We start from the raw sequence: 24,951 nt of genomic DNA, 5'->3' as shown, positions 1-24,951 counted from the left end.
AAGAAGCTTTCTATTGGCAACCCTTCAAAAAAGCTATACTTATTCAGTTTTCTAATTGTGCTGTCATGAACTTTAACTAAGATGTAGCTCAGGTTGGGTTTTTTTCTGGTTTTTTTTATTTATTTATTTATTTATTTTCTGAGCATTGCCCTGGGGTGAATTTGCTGGGATGTCCACTCTCAAGAAGATGGTGGCATTGTGTTAACATACACTTGACTGCTCCAGACCTGCAAACTGCCAAAACTCCTGCTTTTATAGAGATGCTAACACTTATTGATGGTCAGTTAATCTCTGTATTTTATTATTAGTATCTGGTGTCCTCTTTCCCTCTTCTTTCTATGTAAGCAGTAAGTGTGCTTACTTTTAAAAACTTCTCTGATTGTAACTATTAACATTTTGCTCGAAGACTGGGACTAAGTCGTTATCCAAACAAGCTGCATACTAAAGGCCATAGACGTACTTATGGTAGGTGTTTGAATGAGGGAGCTCTAAAGGTGCTGGTAGATTTATTTCTGAGCTCGAGGGAGTAGGGATAGCACTGCTTTTGGTTTTTATGCCAAGCCAAGCTCTAGCCTAGTATGACATTATTATCTGCATATTTATGCAAAACTGAGAAGAAGAAATGAAAAATAAATGCACTATTGATTCTTCCTTGATCCAGCAGATAGTTACTGAAAGCACGCTTACTAACCTGCACACTTCCCATTTAAACATTGTCATAATACCTATGTTCTGCCTCTTCAGATTACTTCCCTTAACAGGAGTCTTTTGTTACCACTTACTCTGAGGCAAGCTAACCCTGCCTATCCACTTAACAGTACCACACACAGACTCATTTTATACACAATCAAGGTCAAACATAGGATTGAACCAGGCGAGATAAACTAAAAAAACAAAAAACAAACAAACACTATCCACCGTTTGAAAGGGAAGTGATGCAGTGTAAACAAAAATGTGTTTTCTCTTGCAAACAACAGCATCTCATGCTAGTTCCCTCACAAGCCAGTGTCTCTGCCTGCACTCTTTCTGCGCTGGTGTTCAGTAAAACAAGGTGAAATGCTTATTTACTATCAAAGTGGAAAATAACAGGCTCAAGCCAGCAGGTGCCTCTCATGCTTTCATGCTACTGCAAAGCTCTTACTCTTTGTCCAGTCATATGTGTGGCTATCTTTCATATTTCACATGCAAATAGTTTTCGTTCATCTCCCATTTTCATACATTATTTGCATATGGCATCACTTTTATTTAAATAAAACAAATACTGCATTGGAAGAAGCTTGGTTGCTTGAATTTACATAAATGTCTCAAATGTCCAGAGGCTGACGTGAATAATTACAAGCAAGAATAACTGTGCTACTGTTGTTTCTATCAGATTCAGCAACAAATGGGTGCACACTGGAACAGACTAAGCGATGGCAGAATATTGGTATTATCTTTAGACACACACAGAGAGAAGGAGAGCACCTTTTTTTACTCTGGTGCGTGGCGTCCACTCTTCAAAAGACAAAGGACAACAAAGCAGAACAAAGCCATAATAAAGCATCATGACACAGACAGAAAAGAGAGTTGGTTCCTGGCTTCAGGCACCTTACTACCCTCTCAAAATGGCAAAGCCAGCCAAACCGGTTAATGCACATCACTGATTTTTAGAGCCCATGAAACACATTAAAGCTGCGTGCGAAGTCATTCCATTTTGTTATTTCACAAATATGCAGCTCTGACATTTCTGCACTTTTTGAAGTTATACCTCTTATTTGATAATTTCTGTGGAAGTAGTGCACTGCTGAAGTAATATTAGACACATTTACACACTGCATGGAGAGGAACGTGGCCTTTTTCTTCCTTACACATGGATAACTAGAGCATATCGCAGCAGGAACCCACAAAATTTTAACAAAAAACAAACACAAATTAATTAGGAAAGTGCCTAGAGGATGAAAACATGCTTACTCTTTGTAACAAATTATACAGTCTAGTTTAAAGTCGAAATAGCTCCAAATGCAAGCGACAGCAAATAAATAATTAGCTTTTAAAGGTCAAGAAAATATCATTTCTATATCAGGATTTCACATCATGCTTACAGTGCCAACTTTACTTTACAAGGATACATCTCAGGCTTTGGTAAAACTTACAAAGAGTTTGGCGCAAAGACTTAAAATGTAATTGTAACCAGACACAATACTATCACAAAGGCCCCAAATTCATTCCACAGCATGACAACAACCCCAAATATATCCAGGCAATATACAACAGATGCCACTGTGACCTGATCTCAACATCATGGAGCCAGTTCAAGAATACATGAAGACAGATGAAACTAAAGGCGCCTACAGACTGTGGGCTTTCAGCAGTCTAGTAAACTGCATGCCGCTGTTGACAAAAAGACCTCTGGACGACACACACAAGCAGCATTTCTGATGTCACAAATGACGTGAAGCCTATGAGCTGGTTCGAGTCACATAGGGTCATTTATGTAGCGTGCCTCAGTCTCCTCACGCCATATCTCAAGCACACCTCACCAGTTTTTTTTCTGTGTATTTAAGCTGATGAATTTCCCATCGTGACATTTAAGCATTGCTGCCTGCAGATTCAACCATTCCACCACCCCAACATCCACCGATAGGCTCCAGGAGGATATTTACTCATCACTTCACAATTTTTATCAAATTTTTGTCTTCTTTTTCCCTTAGTCTGTGTTTTGCCACAGCTCTCTTTTTTATCTTTTCTCTTTCTCTTCATCCACCACCATCACCAACCAGTTATAGCAGATGGTCGCCCCTCCCCGAGTCTGGTTCTCTGGGAGTTTTTACTTCCCACCATTGCACAGTGCTTGATCATAAGGGATCGCTTGAATGTTGGGGTTTTCTCCAGAATACCGCAGGATCTTTACCTTGGGGCGGCCGTTGCTGTGAATTGTTACACACCTGAACTGAATTGAATATTTGCACTAGATGGCAAACTCTAACTGCATCCTGCTGCTGTAATAAATCATGTGAGTTAGTAACTTTGTTTTCTTTTTTTGTTGCCTCCACTTATTCCACTTGGGTTTGTTTTTGTATTTTTTTTTATTATGCCAATGTATTTTTGATTATTGTGCGCTTTCATGTCTCGCCCTATAGGTTGCTCAGTTGACCACAGTTGCACTACATGGACAAATGTGGGACACCTACACATCACACCTACAGGAGCCGTTTAACCATGGAAACCTGTGCAATGAAGCTCTCAGGGGAAATTTGTTGTGCTGATGTTAATGCCAGAGGAGGTTTGTAACTAAAGAAAATAAGTCAACAGAGCACTGGTGACTTTTACACACAATGTGTCACAGTGCTTACAGTTGACGGTGACATATCCATTAGAAGACATTTCACAAACTGACTTGTTGAAAAGGTGGCATCTTGTTCAATTACAACATTGGAATCCAGCGAGCTCTTTAGAACAACGCATTCTTTCACGAATGTTTGTAAAGGCAGACTGCATGGCTCTGTGTTTGATTTTATACACCTGAATTCAAAAATTAATAGGTGTGGCCCAGTACTTTTGTCCATATAGAGTATTTTTAGTTGCAACTACCAACTTTGAACCTCTCTCACAGTGCAACACTGGAGCACTGTAAGATATAACGATTCTCTCCTGTTGGTCAGTTTTTGTCTGGGAAAGTGCAAAATTGCTCAGCTTAACACAGCATGAATCCACTACAAGGTCTCAAAGATCATTGGAGGAGCTCACCTTGCAAATGGATTGAAAAACTGTTTGCAAGTCTACAATACAAAGCTTCTCCTGTTTTTTTGTTTGTTTGTTTGTTTTGTTGCATTGACTAAATACACTAACTATTGATTTGATTTTGCTGCATTTTGCACAAAATAGTTCTGAATATTTGTACTAGAACTATTGCAGACCGTCTTCTAGAAAGTGAGTGTTATGGGTACATCGAATGACTGAGTATCAGCGTGGAGGCCGAGTGATGAGTGAATGCAGAGCCACGGGGGCCAGGCAGAAAGGACAGCATCTTGATGCATCATGAGGGCTGAAGAAATCTGATAGCCATCATGTGACAGAGCCTGGTCACTCTCTTGCCTTTCCTGCACAGCTCTGGCTGCACACGGCCCATCATCTCCCCCTTCACTACTGCTCCCAGAGGCTTACCTCTAATTATTAATTCACCATGCTGCAAATAATTACAATCACACGATTGATTCAAGATGAGTATATGCAGTCACGGTGGTTTCTGTTGTATAACCTCTCCTACTGTCCTACTGCTGTAGTTATTTAGCCCACGAAAATGCTCTTACAATTAGGGTCAGTCACATTAGATTGAGTGGCGATTTTAATCCATTAGAGGCTGAATGGTATTGCTCAGACATGAAATTTGTTCAAAGAAAAATGCATTATGTAACGACTACAGATGACTTACCAGAATGGACAGTATGTGAACAAACATTGACATCTCATACTGATGTTTAAACACACAGGAAGGATCACACCATATAGGTAGGTAGGGAAAGTGTTTCTTTTAGTCACATCAGTTAAAAGCCTTAGTTTTTAAACAGAATTTAAACATTAGTTAAAATTAAACTGGAGTGGTGACCAGATCCTGACAGTGAACTTAGTTTTCCGGATAAGAACAGCAATTAGAAAGCATGTTTGGAAGATCTGATTGCAGCTAATGAAGACATGTTGCTGAAGTCTGCTTTGTGAAATGAAACTTATGTCAACGGAATAACAAAGAAAAGGCAACTGAAGGTCCAAGACGGTGCTGAGATGTGCAATGATGAGACTGACAAATGCAGTACAGAACTGCTGGTGATATGCAGAATGGAAATTCTACTGTTTTTATAAATGAAAAGGAAAAATGTCGAATGTTAAAAGAAAGGTGAAAAGTGCAGGTGTGCTTTTAGTCATCTTGTAATGGTTTATGAATGAGGTGAGCAGGGCTGTGTGTGTGTGTGTGTGTGTGTGTGTGTGTGTGTGTGTGTGTGTGTGTGTGTGTGTGTGTGTGTGTGTGTGTGTGTGTGTGTGTGTGTGTGTGTGTGTGCAAGTTAATTCACAGGCAGATTTATTATTTAATCAGCAATTATTGAAATCCATACTGAATGAATCCAAAAGGTAGGACATTTATTATGACTAATGTCTCAGTCACACTAGAGTGAAAATGAGGCAGCAAAGACCTTGCAACTAGGTAGTCTGATTATTGCATTTTTTTTTTGTTTTATTTTATTTTTTTGCATTTGGTTATGAGTTGAAAGAAATCTACAGTCACAGGTTGCAAGTAGTTGCAGTAACAAACTGGTTGAGTGTGTAGCACCCTCAACCTCTTGGTGACCACTTACAAGGTGATTGTGCAGATGTGGTAAGAAGCCCATCTCCAAACAATCACAGTCCGACTCAGACTGACTCAAATTGCCAAAGGTTTGCAAATAACTGCTATCTAATTAATAAACGCAGACAGGCCAACTCCAATTCCTATATTAAAGTAAAGTACGCCAACTAGATCACTATTTATGGAGGAGTTTCTGAATTTTGGATTCAAATCTATGAGTTTCAGGCCATTCTTGTGAATTTCTGTGTATGTAGACAGGAACAGAATTGCCATTTTAATCGAATGATTACAGTTAACCATTATCACAAAGAGACTGCATGCAGTTCAATTGCAAGGTGATGACAGACTAAATGCAGACTGACTCTGTCCTATTACCATTTTATTGAAGTCTTAGTGCACCAAAGTTCCTTTGAAGATGCCAACTGAGTGCGAGTTGTCCCTGTCTGTGAAGACTTTTAAAGTTCATTGCACACATTTGCAATCATTTTGGTCATGCTACAGTCTCCCACCAGTTTTCCCTTGTGTGACTGTAATATAAGCAGAACTATCTGGGAAGTGGCACCTGTGACGTGAAACTGCAACTATTTCATTTAGTGTTTCTAATAGGATCACACAGAAATTCACATGTAATTCTTCTTGATGAACACTTATCAGCCGCAGCATTAAAACCACTGATAGGTGGTGTGGATGACCTTGCGTTGTGTATATCACATTTTTTCCCAATGTAATGTTCCACTGGGAACCACTGGGTCCAGGTAGCACCAGTCACAGCATGTTTGTAGACCACTCCAGCCTCCTGAAACAGGACAGACTGCCCCACAAGTCCCAAAGATTCCGCAGGAGTGGGTTGGGAAAGACACGAGAACGACGAGGACTTCACCCAACTTTCTGGAGCCCAGTCCAGTCGAGCATTTGTACCCTGTGCTGGAACAGTGCTTATGTGTTCTGACCAAAAGGCATCTGTTTTGCTGACTGAAAGCTTGCTTACTGCTCACAAAAAAAAGTTACTAGTAAGTAAGCAACTTACTGGAATCAAGATAAAGAATTTTCTTCCCCTGTTTTTATAGTCATATCTGAAACCTCAGAAATGAAACAGAAGCTAATCTCTAAATATAAAGCAGTGATCAAACCTTTGAGTATGTCATTTTTCACTTCTGCCTTCAGAGTAATTGTCATATTTATATAGAAAAGTCCAGTCTAAAACGAAACTGAGGTGTTCTCGAGTAAGAGATTCTTAAAAACCATCAGCCCTTAAAGCCAGTTGCCCAATCATGTGATTACCACAGAGGTGGTGAATAATCTGAGATGACTGCAACTTCCAAGAAGTTATGAATAACACCATTTGGTACAGACTGGATTTTCTTAAGTCAATTTGACCGACAGGTGATGATGCAATAAGTTTAAAAGCTTTCTTTCCTAAATGAAGGTATATATAAGAAAATGCCCTCATCTGTCAGGCTGGCATTGACACAGTCATGGATATTATTTGGAGCTGTGCTCATGTTTTTATGTTACTTCTACCATAAATATTTAAAAAAACACATCCACATTCATACAGCAAAGACTCTTGAAATAAGGAAGTGTTTTATTTGGAAGAAGATGAGAATTTTATATTTAGCTCGGTAAAAACTAATTTGAATTGAAGGCATGTGATTCACATCTTATACAGTATTTTCCTGAATACTTTGGACCACAACATCATTGTGGTTGATGCACTACACATGACTGAAATTAAGTCTGAAAGCTCAAACTGCCTTTTAGCTGCTCCGGCTTCAGATACAGAGAAAGCGAGTGAGTGAAGTAGATACCATATGGAGAAATATTAGAGATTATTACATTAGCCACAAAATGACTTGCAAACTTTAATCTTTGACAAATGTTACATGTTTATATAGCAGACATAAGCGGAGAGGCTTAAGTGGAGGGACCAGTGGCGCGTTTGATGTATTTCTACCCCCTTTGTGAGCCAGAAAATACCCGTCTACAAAACTGACATTGATTTTAAACTCAAATGCACTCTTGTGAGGTGTCATGGCAGTGTGCTGATAGACAGATAGCCTTACAAAGTATACAAAGCAGCTTTTGTGGTAATTCCTGCTACAGTAGGTGTCTCCAAAACCACATATTGGCTATTCATAAGTGAAGAGAGTTCAAACACAAAAGCCTCGCTCAACGTCACCTTCTTGAAAGAAATGAGAGAAGGCTGTAATATTCAGACACTTTTGTTTCATGTCCCTCTAAATCCACACCCGAACCTCTTGATCTAAATAACGCTACCCTTTGTCAGCAAAAGCCACTACTGCATGTTCGTGAGGACGCAAATCAGGTCACATGACATTCATGCAGGTCAAGTCCCATTTATCGGTTTGTTCTTACTGGATGTGACGACAGTGAACTCTTTTTTTATAGTTTCTTAGTTTTCCTTATTTGTTATTTTGGATACTTCAGGTCATTTTATATTAGTTTTATGTTCATCAAGTTATTGCATAATATCGTCTGTTTATTGTTTATTTTGCTTTTGTTTAGCAATGAAGTGCGCCTGTCATTTTGTGTGGTTGCATGCAGTTGTGCTGTGCGGTTACTGCTGATCAGTTTGTGCAGTTTTTTCATTCTGAACTCTGATTTCATCATTTGTAATGTTTCCAATTGTGCCTTTAGTGGTTTTGCAACAGTTTCCAATGTGGACTTGTAGGTGTCTGCACAAGGACAAGCAAGGACACCGAAGCTTTAGCTGCACGAGGCAATCACAGTTGTTAAGAATGAATTGTCTCAAGTTACATTTACAAAAAACAAGACATTTCACTCAGTGACTGATAACCTGTTGGTAACTGTCTTTTTTAAGTTACAATAATATATTGTGAAAGATGCTGCAGCCTTTCTATCATCGTTGCCAGCTTGATATACTTGAGTGGCTCCAGTGTGGAAATTATGACCCAGATAACCAGGATTTCTTATCACAGAAAATAAGAAAAAGACACTAAAATGGGCCTTGTGAAAAAAGTAATCATTTACAGGCAGCGCTGCTGACAAATTAGCTTGGAGCAGCACGAGCAGTTACATAACCCACTCTTAATTTTTCTTTTGTGTATGTTATTTAATTGTACTGCTGGGTTTGTGTGTTCTCATTTGTCCCAGTGGCATTCTGTTTAGGTCTCCTACCAAGAAGCAGAGCAGGGGCTGAGAGGAGTCTTAAATCAGTGCTGCTCGAGCTTCTGGAAAGGGTGCTGGAGATGTTACCAGTCTGGGAAGGTTTCCAGGAAATCTTACATCTAACAGCTAATACACAGCAAGATAAAATGGAACTGGTTACTGTGGCTATGACAATCTAAATCTCTCAAAAATCCTTGTGGGGAAACAAACAAATAAAAAAGGCTGGATTTTTTAACCATACTGCATTTGTTGTGTAGATAATTGCTGTCACTTTGCTTCCACGGGTAAAAAAAACCAAACATAGATTGACTCTAATTGATAGATTATTCACTGTTGCGAGTATTATCATGTGAAGCAGGGCACGCTAGGCAGAAATCTAGCTAGATGAAGTAGGATGAAAGCACAGAGTGTGTTTATAGAGAGCTGCGACGTGTAATAGGACAGAAAGAATTGGTAAATAATATCTGGGTTATCTGAACGCTGCACTGAATGATTTTCATGTTTCAGTTCATTGACTGGCTGTGCTGCAACACAACGCTGCAGAATGAGCGACATAAAGCAGACAGTGAGTTTCATGCTTTGAGCTGCAAACTGATGCTAGCTGCTAATACAGATTCTGTAGATTATGGTGGTCCATGTGATGCTTTCAGATAAACATGCCATGTGTCTTGTCGATCGTGATAACTGAAAGGCACTCTGTTGGTTTGCATATCTCACAGGAATTAAATAAACAAAGTTTTCCAACCTAGAAGGCCCGGTTCTATGTGATGAGTCAGAGCTTTGTGGTCGCCCCACTTTACGTCACATTCACAGCTCTATTCAGCAGTTTGCACCTCTTTAGATTTAACCATATGGCTTAACCTTCATTTTTTTCTAATAACACACTAATAATCCTCACTTCTTATACATCAGCGTTCTTGAGAGGAGATTGGATTATAGTGAAAACTAAAGAAGCAGTAAGCCTTGTCATCCAGGCTGAGAGCTGATAGATAGTTAACAACATATATACACTGAAGAGGCATTTGAATGGGCTGTCAAAGAATAACTAGTCTAGTCTGCAGCCATGTGTCTGAGAAGCATCTGAGGAGAGGCATTCTGAGAACCTGTAATGACCGCACAGTTGCTTCAAAAACACGTGTCAGGAGACCAACCATTGGCTGGTGGTTGCAGTTAAGTGAACTCAAAATCACCAACATCACTTATGTTCCCTCTGTAAACACTCTTGAAACACTGTGGATCAAAAATGGCCTTAAATGCTCTTTTAAAAAAAAGTTCCATATCTGAGTCTGGTCATTGTAAACTCTTAATTTAGCCCTCAAAATTGTTTCTTTAACATTTCACGTTCTTACTTTCCATCACGTCCTCACCGCAGACCTCTGAGGAAGATGCCTGCGTAGTATACACATGTGAGGACACAACTCATTCATTACTGAAAACAATGATGGGCAGTGTTCTCCTCTCTCCACTCCCCCAAAACAGTGGGCTATTTAGAGGGTGGAGACAGGGTGGGGGTGAGGTCGCTGTATGATAGATGCTTTTCCGTGATAATACTCTGTTTAATGTTCCTCATCTCAGCGGCTGTGTTCCCCCTTCTCTAATCCAGCGGGTCACACTGAATCACAAGGCCAGCCAGCGATGACAATGGCATGTTTGTGCACAGGCTGAGCCTGTACGCTGTGTGATGTGAAGGGATAAGATGGCACAAGGTGGACACTAGAGGCTCGCGTGCACGTGCTGCTGTATAAAAGCAAACGGGGGCGCGCATGCATGCCTTTGGATACAGTAGGCATTCTTCGGCTTTTGAACCGTATTAGGTAGATCAAATGCAGGTTGGTGCTATGAACACTGTAATCTGCATTCAAACACTCACTACAGCACAGCATTCATTTGGGTCATGACAGATAAGATAAACGCCTTCTCTAACAGAAGGAAATTGCGGGTAACAGACACTTTCAGGCTTCTACAACCCACAGGCATTATCTGCTGTTAGTGATTTGATAACGGGAACAGGAAAAAGAGAAACATCTTACACTGCAGCAGATGCAACACTTTAATTGCCATTAACCCACCCAATGAGCTCTGTAGAATTAAAGCACAAAGGACAATGACAAATGAAAAGGGAAAAAAGTGCTACTTAAACTATTAGGCGCAAACTATCTTTGATGTTACAGTGGGTTTCTGGTGCGGAAGTCTTGGAGATGACGATGAAGTATGTTTTTCAATAAATGAGTTCAATTAGACGAGTATAGTTTAACTGTATGTTGTGTGTTTACATGAAGAAAGAGCCTAGAGCATCGGCTATGTGAAAGTGCCGAACTTTATGGAAACAGCAAGGAGCAAGAAGAAGTCACCGAGATACACCACCAGCCTCACGTCATTTTCAGATGTTTTCTTGGAAAAGGCGACCTGCACGCCCTCATCAAAACAAAGAAAAGTGGCTGTGATCCAGAAAGCCTGAACTAAGAGTACAGACTGTAAAGCTTGCCTCTCCTTTTCTCTCTCTCTCTCTATATATGTGGCATATATCAGCTTTCACTTCTTCCACTGAAGATCAACATCCCTCAGCAGTCGGTTGTAGGCCGTAGCCCTCGCTCACCACCACCCTCTCTCTCCACCACCTCCTTGTTGTCATATGACCACTGTTATGTGTGTGCAGTGGAACACAAAGTTGCTCTGTTAGTCCCCTCTGCTGTGCCCTCTCATCACTCAGATTTGAGTGCTGGAAGCAAGGCCCTCTTGCTGGCCTGCCTCAGGAAAACAGACAGTCCCCTGTATGCGACTACCAGCAAAGATTAGAAAGGAGGGCAACGAGAGAGAGAGAGAGAGAGAGAGAGAGAGAGAGAAGGATGAATTGAGCTGGTGTGGTTTTATATAACACCAAAGATAGTCTAATCCTTACTCATTCACTGAACCCCACCCTAAGATTTTGTTCGATTCCTCTGACAGCTTTCCCTCATTGATGCTTTACTGTGAAGTCGATTATTAGCCCTTTCTACAATCAGCGGCTGCCTGTTGAAAATGAGCTGCCAAAGCATGTCTTACAGCTGTTTGTGTGGAGATGACACTTTGTTCCAGTACCTGGCTAGGATTAAAGACCCAAAACAAACACAAATGCTGAGCCAGCTGAACAGAGCGGTGCCCCGCCTGAACATAGCGGCAAAGCAGCTCAAACATACATACACACACACACATACCTTAGGGACACGCATTTCCTTAGTGTTTATTTAACCGTGCCTGCATAAAGATTGGGCTTCATGTTCACTCTCACAACTACCAAGACAAACGCTGTAAGAGTTGTGTGATAATTCTGCTGGTCCCCCTCCAGGAAATAAATGACACCTTAGATTAATCATTTTATTAAGTAGGCTGCTGAGGGAGCTACGCTCAGGCCCCCTTGGTACTTAACTGTAATAGAGCTGAGTTTAATTGTCCAAGCTGGTGGTGTGCTCACCTACAAGGTTAAAAAGATTGCTAAAAGTGCACCGGACGGTGACGCTGGCCTGCTCGGTGTTGCGAGTGACTACCTCAACAGCCGCTGTCACTTTAAAACCAACTGTGTCCCTGCTGTCCCCTGCCATTATGTCACCCAGTGGAATGGATGTAGCAAGTAACAAAAGAGGTGGAAGGAGGTCAACTCAGCATAGGGTTTGCTACACTATTGCTCTTATTTGAATATGAAAAGCAGTGCAGTGTAACCGCACACTGCCACGTTATATATATATATATATATATAGGTCAAAATGGGAGATGCCCCCAAGGGTGGTGGAGAATGACCGAGCTAAGATCCTGTGGGACTTCCAGATACAGACGCACAAAATGGTGGTGGCTAACCAACCGGACATAGTGGTGGTAGACAAACAGAAGAAGACGGCCGTAGTGATCGATGTAGCGGTTCCGAATGACAGCAATATCAGGAAGAAGGAACACGAGAAGCTGGAGAAATACCAAGGGCTCAGAGAAGAGCTCGAGAGGATGTGGAGGGTGAAGGTAACGGTGGTCCCCGTGGTAATCGGAGCACTAGGTGCGGTGACTCCCAAGCTAGGCGAGTGGCTCCAGCAGATCCCGGGAAAAACATCGGAGATCTCTGTCCAGAAGAGCGCAGTCCTGGGAACAGCTAAGATACTGCGCAGGACCCTCAAGCTCCCAGGCCTCTGGTAGAGGACCCGAGCTTGAAGGATAAACCGCCCACAGGGGCGTGCTGGGTGTTTTTATATATATATATATATATATATGTGTATATATATATATATATATACACTTGTTTTCTCCGACCTCACGTCCAAGTGATCGGCATGAGGGTATCGTGACATTTTTAAGTGTGCGCGCGCATGTGCATGTGTGTGTGTGTGTGTGTGTGTGTGTGTTTGTGTCTGAAACTTGAAGGCCCATTATGTAAGCATGTGATTAACCTTTATACTTCACACTGGACCTTGTCATCCCTCATTTTAAAGCCAAGGTCATCGGTGACCTCTGACATTTGTAACATGTTGCAGGGAGAAGTGGAAAAAACAAACAAACTGCACAGCTGAAATGAAATGAGATGAATCTGTATTTAGAGCAGCGCACGTTGCTGACTGGAGCTGAAACATGCGAGATATAGGGAGAATGCAGGGAGAATGCAAAACGTTCACTGTTTTGCACCAAATCCTGGTTCAGGCTGCAATGTTACAGCCCACAGTTTCTTTCTTTCACCCAAGACAGGCATCTTCTCTTGAGATAGCATCACGATGCATCTGCAGGTTTTTGTTACAAGCTCTAAACAACAGGTCAGATCCCTTGAAGTCAAACATATGTGGGCAAAATGACTAATATCAATACCTTTTGTTTTACATTGATTTCAGTCATATCCCACTTGAAGATTGCATGTGATTTACAAACAGAACGTTCATCGAAAAAGTGCTAAAAGTCTGGCCTTGTCTGAAAATGCAAAGCATTTAGTTTCGTAGGAACACTAGATTGAATTTCCTGCTGCCCCTAAGGGGTTTATCTGCATTTGTAGATGCTGTACGACAGTATTTCCTTCCACTTATTTTAATCAATCTACCATTTCTGAGCCATCCTGAGATCACTGGTCCTCAAGAAAGAAGAAGAAAGAAGGCGTGGTGGAATTTCCACCATCTTTGCCTTGCTTCACAGATGTCTCAGGGCCTCACTGGCGCTGCTGCTTTTGCTGGTGGAACTATCACAGACACATCCATCACTTTGTCTTCGCCCAGAACGAGCGCTGGCTTTCTACCACCGTGACATTAACACAGTCTTTTGGTCCCACTCATCCGTCCATTCTGTTCGAAATCTTGCCTTTCCTTCTTTCCCTCTCTTGCTCGATGCTGCATCAACCTCCGCCCCTCTGCCACATCTGCCTCCCTATCGTTAAATCCCTGGCCCCTCAACCCCTCCCTGCTTTGCTTTCTCTTTTTCTCTCTCGAGCATGTAACACAAACACACATACAATATACACAAATACACATGCTCTCCTGATGCTACACAAAAAATTCCAACTGCCACTTACAATAAATAAATAAATAAAAATACAGTAATGCTCTGTTGGAAATGTGAAATGTTGAGACAGAAAATGTTAGAAATTGCCCTGCTTTGCCTGCTGAGTAATGAACATGCTCTGCTTTCTGCCTCTTTCCCTCTTCTCACCGTCAGGATTTAAAATCATGAGGCAGACACAGACAGCTGGACAGAAAACAAACCAAATAAATCCCTGTTCAACATCCAGATTATTAATTGCTGTAAATTTACCTCATGGGACAGCAAGCTCCACACTGGCAAATCCTACAATGTTCCCATGCCAGTGTCGGGCCACATTTTGCCTTCCTATCCCACTGTCTGCAGAACCAAGCTCCACAGGAATGGTACACCTCCCACTCCCACACTGCACGTTCACATTCAGTGTCTCGTAAAGCCAGTTGTAAGCACCGAACACCTGATCGTGTGTGTGTGTGTGATGGCGGTTTCGCTCATTTCCCCTCTTTCTGTTACACCTTATGGCCTGGACAGAGCATAGAGACATTCATACAAACATACAGCCTCGCACACGCACACACATTTAATCCATCCTCCACTTGCCCTATATACAGTAATTAAATTAATTTATCTGCACGCAGATAAAAGCATTCTATAAGAATTGAGGATGCTCTGGAGAGATGATGAGTCAAATTGCAAGCACAGATAGCAGCGTCCGCTGGCACAGAGCTAACAGGGTGGAGGAGGGGACTGGACAGGCTGCTTGCTTTGCTTTGGTGCATTTTATGGGAAAATACAGTCTGCCTCAGCAGCAGAACGGCTTCAGTGAAATATCATCTTCCTGTCTCAAAGCAAGCCAAAATAGCGAAATAGGAAGCGTTGTGAGAGTGGCGAGGCTTACCGTGTTCACAAGCCAGCATCCATTTACAAAGGATACTGCAGACAAGCCCTTGCAGGGTGAGAAAGGCTCTGTACAAGCCACCTTTAGTCCTGCTGCTCCATCTTCATGCCTTCCTCATGTTCACAGGGTGAAACATTCACATATACATCTCTCTCTTCCCGCGGCCCTCTTTCTCTCTCTCTCTCTCGCTCTCATTAACGTCTGTGTTCTATATCCTCTCTTGTTTGCTTCAAGGCAGTTGAGACACTGCAGCGATGGGGGTGGAGGGTGTGTATATGCGTGTGTTTGAGTGTGTCAGAGACGGAGAGGCAGCGAGAGGGAGCGCAGGGCAGAAATGGAGGGAGGAGTCAGCAGGGATAGAGAGAGAAGGGGGAAATGGTCAGGATTAAATCATGAGAGTAACAGAGAGAGAGAGCGAGAGAGAGAAAGAGAGAGAAAGCAGGCTTTGATGGGGGAGCCACAGCATCCTTGCTTTATGCTAGAAAAACACACATTGGTATTTAAGCAATCCTGAAGGTTAGATTATAAGTATATATGGCAAGTAGATCTGCCCCTTAAAGAGCTGTCTCCTTGTTGACAGTGCAGCAGCAGGATTGGTTGTGATTTCATTGATGACTGAAAAAAAACATACAAGATAGGGAGAGAGGGAGGTGGAGGAGGGAACGGGACAGAAGAAGAGAGGAAGGGAGGGGAGAAATGACGACAAAGGAATGGGAGGGGGATTGGACGATGGTGTAATGTGCTGTTTCCGTGCCAACTGTTTCTGTGACAGTGTGACCACTTCCTTTAATGCTATTGGCTATAACAAAGAACTGATAGAGGCTTGGGCAAATGAGGCAGCGTGTCATGCGGGGTGTGAATGGGTTGTTCTTTTCCTGTGTTTCTTCCTCTTTTCGTTTATCTCTGAGAACGACAATAAAACAAATGTGTTTGACTAGACTGCGGCCACGGAGAACACACGCAAGTCTACCCCTAGAGACGTAACGATTGCACCGCTGGAGTGTGATTGCTTTGTCATTACGAATGCCGCTAGTGTGTGAAGAGACTCCCCTTATATTACTAACGCACAGATTCACACAGACACGCACACACCCAAATCAGACCGATCAACAAGAAAGAAATCCCCCAGATCAGGTTGCTCAGGGTGTGTAGTGTAATGCAATTGCCTGGACACCAACCCTGGTGTCATGAACAATGAGATAATTAATCGGCTATAGGCCAGAGCAAGAGCACATCTGGTGCGGGTGAACAACTTTGCCTCTCGCCAACCTTTCATCTGGGCCTTTTAATCCAGGCCGGCAGGCACGTGTTGTGCTGCTCCCATTCTTTCTCTCTGTCACTTTCCCCCTCGTCTCTCCTTATCCTTATTACCCCATTCAACGTCTACCAATATTTACTTTAAACACCCTGCTCCTTCCTCTTTAGCAGCTGTCAGGTTACAGCAGAAATCTTCCAAATCTCGGTTTCTGTGCAGAGGGAACTGTTTTCTGATAGATGAGTGACTGAAACTAAAAACATGGGTATAATAGCACACTCTAAGTCAGGTACACACAACCACAAGCGCCCACAGTGGGGAGCCCCTATCCGTATCATCGATTCAACAGGACAAGACTGCATTGAGGCTTCACTGGTGCACAGAGGACGGCACAGACACAACCTGCCTGTTCAGATAAGACGTTTTGGCTTTATACTCAGTCAGTGTTTTCACTTAGGCTTAGTAGCTGTTGTTGACATTTCACCTTCAAATGTCAAGCCAGTGATGACATACCTGTTGAAGAAGAGGAGATAAAGCTCCAGGTGTGACGGAAACATTTGCGTCAGGCATGTTTTGATGTATATGAATACAAAAACGTTCACACTCACACACACACACACACAAATGATATGCACCGTTGCCACCATTTTTTCCCTCTGGTTCACATAACATCTTGACTCGTTTAAGTAAACACCTCGCTGATCTTATTTTGGTCTCTCCTTGTTGTACAAGCCGCTGTGCACTGAAGAGCACCAGTGTTTGGCGGCACACAGTCTCATACTGTGTTTTTTCATAACTGTTAACAACCAAGCCTCACGATTAACACACTGCTGTTCAGGCTACACTAGGTCTGGAGATAATCGTTTGGATGTAATGTTCATATAATTAAATGATAATGGCTTTCATCCTATATTTTCTTAATTAAAAAAAAAAGAATAAAAAAATATCACTGCTTTCATCTTTTTGCTGCTTTTAGACTCAAAACCGTTCTTTTTCTTCTTAAAGGGAGCGTGTTTTGCTTTTCCATTTATATCGTCACAGTGGTGGACTGTCATACTAAACATGGCAAAAGGTTTAAAATAAAGAGGTTAAAAGGCTATTAGCCAAAAAGTTCAGACTGCTCTAGACTCTATAGCAGCGGTCCCCAACCTTTTTTGCGCCACAGACCGGTTTATGTCCAACAATATTTTCACAGACCGGCCTTTAAGGTGTCGCGGATAAAAACAACAAAATAAAACCAGTACCAAAAAAAAAGAAAATGTATTCATAACACATGGGAAAAGACCAAGTTAACGATTAAAAAACAACGATAAAAAACCTGAAAACCATCAATTTCACACCCGAGCTTCAACTCTCGCGGCCCGGTACCAAACGACTCCGGTCCGCAGCCCAGGGGTTGGGGACTGCTGTTCTATATGGTCGTCTCGGGCACATGGCTGACATGTGGCACACGGGAGGGTGGCCTTTAGGGGAGAGCAGGTCAAACAGCTTGTTTCAGACACCAAATGAAGAGCCACTATAAAATAAATGAGGATTTATTTTTGAACCGTGAATCATCAAAAGTTAACAGTAATAACAAATAAAAAATAGGGAGCTGCTATGGAGCATAAGGGCTTCACTTTAAGTAAGATTTAACATGCCCATGGAGATATTTCTGCAACAGCTAGTGTGTGCATGGCTACTGCAGAGTACAAGATCTTAAAAAGAAAGAGCATCTTAAAAGGAAATAGTTCACTTAAAGTAGTATGTAGCACTAATAGTGGCCCAAAATAAAAATATAAGTGAACTTAACAGATGAGTGATGGTCAAAAAGTGTTAAAAACGAAGAAAATTGCCACCCTGAAATATAGGAAGCTGAATCATACTGCTAAGAGAAAATGGTTAAAAAATAGTTCAAACTGACACATTTAATCTTTGATGAAGTTAGGTAAGTCCAGTAAGGCTAAACTTGCTATAATGTCTTTTAAATCCTAAAAATAAGTTTTGCAGAAAGATCCTTTTATATTTTTATGTTTGCTTTATTATTACTGTGTACAATCATTGGTTTTATGTTTTATAAAACTTCAGCATTCCTCCATCCCTTTCACTCTCCATATTCCTTTTTGTCTCTCCCAGATTGTCTCTGTGCCTCTCACAGCTTCCTGTCTCCCTAATCCTTAATCCTGTGGAAATCGGTCAGGCAGAATGAGCCAGCTTTGATCAGGCTCTCATATCAGGCGTGCTAACAGTGTAAGCGCACCCAGATCCCACAGAACCCCGGAGCCCAGGGGGAGAACTTCAAACAGGCGTTCACCCCTGACTCTGCCTGAGAGGAAGGTGAAAGCGAGGCAGCAGAGATCCTGTCTCGAGAGACTGTGAAAGAAGCTGTCTCTTTCTATAAATTTAGCAACCATTTACATACGGACGTGTCACCATCCAGCTGTAATGACACACTTTCTTTCCTGTGTGAACTAAACTTGCTGTGGGAACAGAGATCAGTACAGGGTGTAAAGCAGAGATGTAAAAGTCGCTTTTGTGAGCAGTGTCTCTGACACCAAGCATAGAGTCTGTGTCACTGGTGTTCCTGTGTTGTGATTTATGGCTGAGGATTGTAATACTTATCCTCAGCCTTATCATAAAACGACTAATGGACAACCTTTTAAGCTTAGGCTTCTTTAAATGGTTGTACAGAGCACCAACAAAAAGTCCAAAACAAACATGGCACATATGCCATATTCATTTGGTAATTCGGAATGAATCCCATGAGGTACACAAGTTATGAAAATGACATCATCCTTTCAATCATTCATTCTCTTCAGACTTTGTGCACAGGGGCAGATATTCTAAGTGGAGAGGTTATCGTACATTGCTAGATAGTGATCACATAAAAAAAAAAAAATGAATCACAGAGGCCAGCCTTGTAAAACCAACAGACAGGGTACATAAAGGATTTCCTTTCTCACAACCACATGACCTGGAGGTTTGTGCTCTCTGCAGATGTACAACAATACTGACAGTGTACTCAGACTCTCTGTTTAATCAGTTCAGAAGTATAATCAGGTGCTTTAAATCAGCCAGAGAAATGAAGCATTTAGCAGGGCCAGCGTGAGCGCAAGATGTGCACCATCTGATCTGTGATATGTGACTACCTGCTGCTGTAATAATTTTTCCTCCTTTTCTCCTTTTGAAAACATCACTTTTGGCAATACTGGACTTTAAAAACTTAGTTTCAGCAAACATGGCCTATATAAACTGAATTTTATCTGATAATAACAGCAAATAACAAACAATGAGAAAAAATAGAAAGCCCTGCATTTACATGATCTTCCAAGTGTTGCGCTCTGGTGTGGCATCTAGCTTGGTTTTACTGTAAATGCTGACACCTAGTGGCCAAGCATGTACATAACATATAGTTAAGAGGAAACAGTTTGGATGTACCAGCTGTGGTGAGCCCTGGTGAATAAGGGAGCAGCTGAAAGTTTCTTCTCCTTCTTTTTGTTTCACCACATAATTATATATCCAAAAGCATTGTCATAGATGCAACTTCACCTGCAACCTCAATCAGGTACAAATGTTTTCAATTAAAAACATTAAAATATACACATGCAGCCTATTATCATTGTTGTAGTGTGTGTTTCTCTCTGTGTGAAGACATATTATGACAATGTAATCCATCATATTTATTGTGTGAAAAAGTCCATTGTCGCTGATAAGTAATTCTGGTTCAGCTATATTTTGGTACTTTTCCACTATTTTTAAACCTTGCCCAAGGTCCTCATTTCATTTTTTGCAATATTTATCTATAGACATAAAAACACACATTAGACAAGATGTGTCACCTCTGAGCTCATGTGTGCTAATTACGGGAAACGGTTCAATATTTGTAATTATGTACTTTATAATTTCTTTTAACAAAGTTAGCTTTTACCAAATACATAATTCCCATTTTTATGTCATTTGTAGGCATAATTTGCACTTCTTGTTTCATATTTTCACATTTCATTATATCTGGAAGATTTTTCTTGTGGTGTTTGATTAAGTGCTGTTATTCTTAAGCTTCTGACCAAATAAAATTATTTTAGGGAGAAACTGGTATTTTAATGACTTTCAAACACCACTTCAACCATCTGTTTCACCCAAAAGATCTCCCCATTTTATCCTCATTCTACCCGTTGTTTAGAAAAGATTAACTTAAGATTCCTACATAGTATTCATTTTTTTAATTAAACATTCTGCATGTGCTTTCTGTTTACTTTTGGGATAATTCTGCAAGGCCAAACGCGCTCATGCACCAGTGGATGCACTGATGGACATTTGCCTATAGACACTTTGACATGTGGATTGAAAGAACCAGGGATTGAACCTGTGACCTTCTGTCTGGAGCTACGGGGACAAACTTTTTATGTAAACATTGAAGTGCTTCATCGTGTATGCACACCACTGGGCTATGGTGCATTTCTACATATGCCCAATGTATCTGCCATTCCCCTGTTGGTGTTCTTCCTTCGTTATTGGAATAATGTTGGTCCAGGATCAAAATTGCAGCTACTCAATCACACTGTTGTGACGTCATAGCTTTATAATGTGTGGAGGGGGGCGGAGAAAGAAAAATGACTTTTTTATAAATTAACCTGTCTTTTAGAACAAACAGTAAGCACTTTTTTGTGTTTTTCCTTTATTAATTTATACAATATAATAAACATATTATCCAGTTAGATTTGCCGTTAGCTAAATTTAGGTCGCGTTCGTCTGCTAACTTCTTGGCTAATGCTAACTGACTGCTCAGACAACACCAACGCAGGGATATCAGTTCAGGCCATGTAACCACTGACATTAGTCAATTGTAATCCCACAATCAAATGTTAGACTGCATAATCAGCTCATAGATCCATATGTTCATGTCCACCTGTCACCGTGTGGACAAAAATTTTCATTACTGCTTGGCAGCTTTTTAAAATGTTTTTTAAAGGCTAAGAAACGTCAAAGATAACAGGATTATGTCTTGGAGTAGCACTTTTTTCAGTAGGTTTTTTTCTTTTAGATATTTTATCACTTATTCATCTGTTACTTTTGGCTCTGTATCTTTGAGCTAAGACACACATCCTTTAATGAGCTTTTCTTTGTTCAAGAAATATGTTTGTTTCAAAAAACATTTAATGGTTTTCATATTTTTGTGATTTATTCTTGGATGTTACTGCATGCAGGACCAGAAGCTTTCATTACTAATGTGCTAAACAAGTTCTTAAGTCACACTTGTTGGCTGAGGTGGTTAGGAGCTGTGCTTAGTGTTCCCACAGTGCAGCTCATAACTGATCTCAGAGTAGTGACAACTTGTCTTGCACGCTAATCTCCTGTCAGAAAACAAATAGATTTCACAAGCACATGGCTTGCCTGCCCTGAGGGAACGCAACTGATTGAGACCACTTCTACGTTTTTAGCTAATATCTTGGGAATCATCTTGAGGTGTAATCTCACCCCAACCAGTCGCAGTAGATGGCTGCCCCTCCCTGAGCCTGGTTCTGCCGGAGGTTTCTTCCTGTTAAAAGGAAGTTTTTCCTTCCCACTGAAAGGAAGTGGGGAGTGCTTGCTCATAGGGGGTCATATGATTGTTGGGTTTTCTCTGAATCTATTATTGTACGATCTACCGTAAATATAAAGTGCCTTGAGGCGACTGTTGTTGTGATTTGACGCTATATAAATCAACAGTTTGCCCCAAAGAGATATAATCAACACTAAATGGTTTCAGTTCCTCCATTGGATGGACTTTAAAATACAGTATGTTCAATATTTCTCTCTATTACTGTCCGCACATAGAGATGTTTGCTTTTCAATTGTATGATCAACATGTTCATGTGTCTTTGCTCTAGATATTATTTTTACAAAATCGTAGAGAAAGTTTATTTAAACATCAGTTAATTAAGAGCATTAAGAGCATTATTTGATGTAAGCACATGGGTCTAAAATGAATAACCTGCCAACTGTGTTACAGCCAGAGGTGTGGACTCGAGTCACATGACTTGGACTCGAGTCAGACTCGAGTCATTAATTTTATGACTTTAGACTTGACTTGAAAAAATGTTCTAAGACTTGTGACTTGACTTGGACTTTTACACCAATGACTTGGGACTTGAATTGGACTTGAACCGGTTTACTTGAAAAGACTTGATATTTTACCCAAAATATAAAATTTAACATGCATATTATATAGAGATTGAAAATGTGACGTCATTCACGGGTAGAACCGCAAAGGATTCTGGGAACTCGTGGCAAGCGGTAGTAGCGCACGCAGGCTTTCAATTAAAATCAGTCACACAGCGATAAAAAGAAACACAAAAATGTCAAGTCAAGAAGCTGTTGTATTATTAACTGCAATAGCCGGTCGCATGACAGCCACGGGAAGCCGACGGGTAAAGAGATCGGTTGTTATCGGATTACGTCGTTGAAGAGAAATTGTTCAAGCCATGTTTCCGAAGTAACAAAGACGCGACGGATGGTCTGGATTGCAGCCATTCAAAGATCAAATATAACGTCCCAGAACACTCCAGCTCACAGGTTAGTCTGCTCCAAGCATTTACACGAAGGTCAGTATTTTTTAGTAGTTAATACGTCATTTTTCTTAACGTAATTGGTGATATAGGTTACAAGCAAGTCTGACGCTGAACAGAAATTGTCGCGCTATGCTCCTTTGTTTATTGTGCATAAATAGTAAATTGTCCTGACACAATATTGCGTTTCGCTTCTGTTATTATGGTACATTGACAAAAACATATACTTTTATTCACAGGATAAAACAGGTTTTTTGTATCACTAATTGCCCAGTACGATTACAGCATACAATATTGTTGTCACTGCTACATTTCTGTAACGCTACCAGAAATTATTTCCACTACTAATTAATTACCGTTGAGCTCAAAGGTCCTATTAATAAACGGTTAATGAATGTGTATTTATGACGACAATTTGTGAGACTGGTAAACTTATGATACGTACGATGGTCTTTCGTTCTACACGGTGCATTTCAAGGTCCTGTACCCATCCGTCGGTAAACTGTACCTGGGCTTGTTGCAGTGACCTGAAGTTACTAAACTTCATGAGTGTATGCACTCACTCCAAGAACCGTATGATTATAAATATGCATATAAATATGCTAAGATGAGATAGCTGACTTCATCTAACTAGCAAATGTTTTCCAGGCTACGTTGGTGATGCAGTTTTTTTTAATGTATATGATATTTTTGTCATGCGATTTTAAAGCCAGTCCTACAACCGCATCCAAGAATAACATGCAGCTTATCTCAGAACTGTCGGTGAAAATTATTCTTGGAGCTAAGTTTAATTGAGCTGCATTTTAAAGAGGTGCAATTTCACAATTTGTGTATATTTTCTAAGTTCACTATTTTGTCATGTGTTGAGAAAAACACAGATTTTAAAATTACATGGTCTAATATTTACATTTAGCATAACTGCAACATTCTTTTTTCGTTTTTTTTTTTTTAAAGACTCGAAAGGACTTGAAATTCAAAATTTCAGACTTGTGACTTGACTCGGACTTTTACACCAGTGACTTGAGACTCGACTCTGACTTGCCTGACATTACTTGAGACTTGACTTGAGACTTGAGGATAAAGACTTGAGACTTACTTGAGACTTGCAAAACAATGACTTGGTCCCACCTCTGGTTACAGCCATGTAACTGACAATGTACCTGTCACAGACTGGGCCTCTGACCCAGCGCTCTGAGTTTATTTTTGTATTCTTCTCATGTTAGCGTTGTGATCGTGTGTTATTCCTATTTAGTTTAGGTTAAAGGCAGCCATTATTTATTGTTTCCTTGTGTTGTGTTTTAGGTCTGTGAGCTTAGTGTTGCCATGTCTACTTTCTTGTTTTATTTTGAAGTAAATCGTGTGTTCTGGGTTCCTGTGGTTACTTTTTCTCTCCCGTGTTGCCATTATGTTTGATTCTAGTCAGCTGTGTCCCCGTGTGTCTCCACTTCCCCTGATCACCTCATGTGTGTATTTAAGTCCTCAATCTTCCTGTGTTCAGCATTGCGTCGTCTGTTAGCTCTCAATCAATCAATCAATCAATCAATCAATCAATCAATCAATCAATCAATCAATCAATCAATCAATCAATCAATCAATCAATCTTTATTTATAAAGCACTTTTCATACAGAAAAAATGTGCTTTACATAGTTAAAAGCAGCCCACCCCACCCTCCAACTCACTCCCCACACTCTCAATACACATATATCCCCCCACCCCCACCCACACACACATACACACACGCGCACACTTAAAGAGTAAAAATTGGGCTGGGCTCGCATGAGCCAAGTGAGGAAATATTATAACAGAGAGCCGTCTGCACCGGGAGCCGGTCACAGACCGCAGCCTCCGGGCTGGGCACACAGCAGGAGGGAGGCCAAGGAGCCCCCCAACCAGGCTGAGAGGACCCCAGAGACCCAGCAGCCACGGTCAATAACAGCCCCGGTGCAGAGAGCGCCCTCCGAGGAAACACTGGAGATATGACGCAATACGATATATACAGGGTAAAATGATAAAATAAATAAGAACAGGATACAATATAAATATAAATATAAATAGAGTAAGAAGATTAAAAAATGAATAAGAATAAAATCAAAAAATATTAGGTAAATCCTAAATTAATAATAGAATAACAGGATAGAATAAATAAGCATAAAAAATAAATAAAAGCTAAGTAAAAGCTAAATTAAAAAGGTGGGTCTTGAGCCTGTTCTTAAAAACATGTACGTTCTCTGCGGCCCTGAGCTCCTCCGGCAGGCTGTTCCACAGACGAGGACCATACCACTGAAAAGCTGCCTCTCCGTGAGTATGTGTCCTGACTTTAGGGACAATCAA

The 24,951-nt window shown here is 40.9% G+C and overlaps 1 protein-coding gene across 3 annotated transcripts in view; it reads right to left on the bottom strand.

Annotated features, from left to right (window-relative positions):
• gnaz (guanine nucleotide binding protein (G protein), alpha z polypeptide) overlaps positions 1–24,951 on the bottom strand; it is a 53,659-nt gene that overhangs the window by 21,835 nt on the left and 6,873 nt on the right. Inside the window, exon 1 of one of the 3 annotated variants that reach the window (XM_026173991.2) lies at positions 14,841–15,135. The exons of the other annotated variants lie outside the window; for them this stretch is intronic. The gene's annotated coding sequence lies outside the window, so the exon portion shown is untranslated. Of the gene's footprint in view, positions 1–14,840; positions 15,136–24,951 lie in introns of those variants that run through there. 3 annotated transcript variants of the gene reach the window in all.

Source organism: Astatotilapia calliptera, chromosome 7 (assembly GCF_964374335.1).
Source record: "Astatotilapia calliptera chromosome 7, fAstCal68.1, whole genome shotgun sequence".
NCBI classification, from domain to species: domain Eukaryota; kingdom Metazoa; phylum Chordata; class Actinopteri; order Cichliformes; family Cichlidae; genus Astatotilapia; species Astatotilapia calliptera.
The sequence above is the reverse complement of the archived record's forward strand: the minus strand, read 5'-3'. Positions and strand labels throughout refer to the sequence as shown.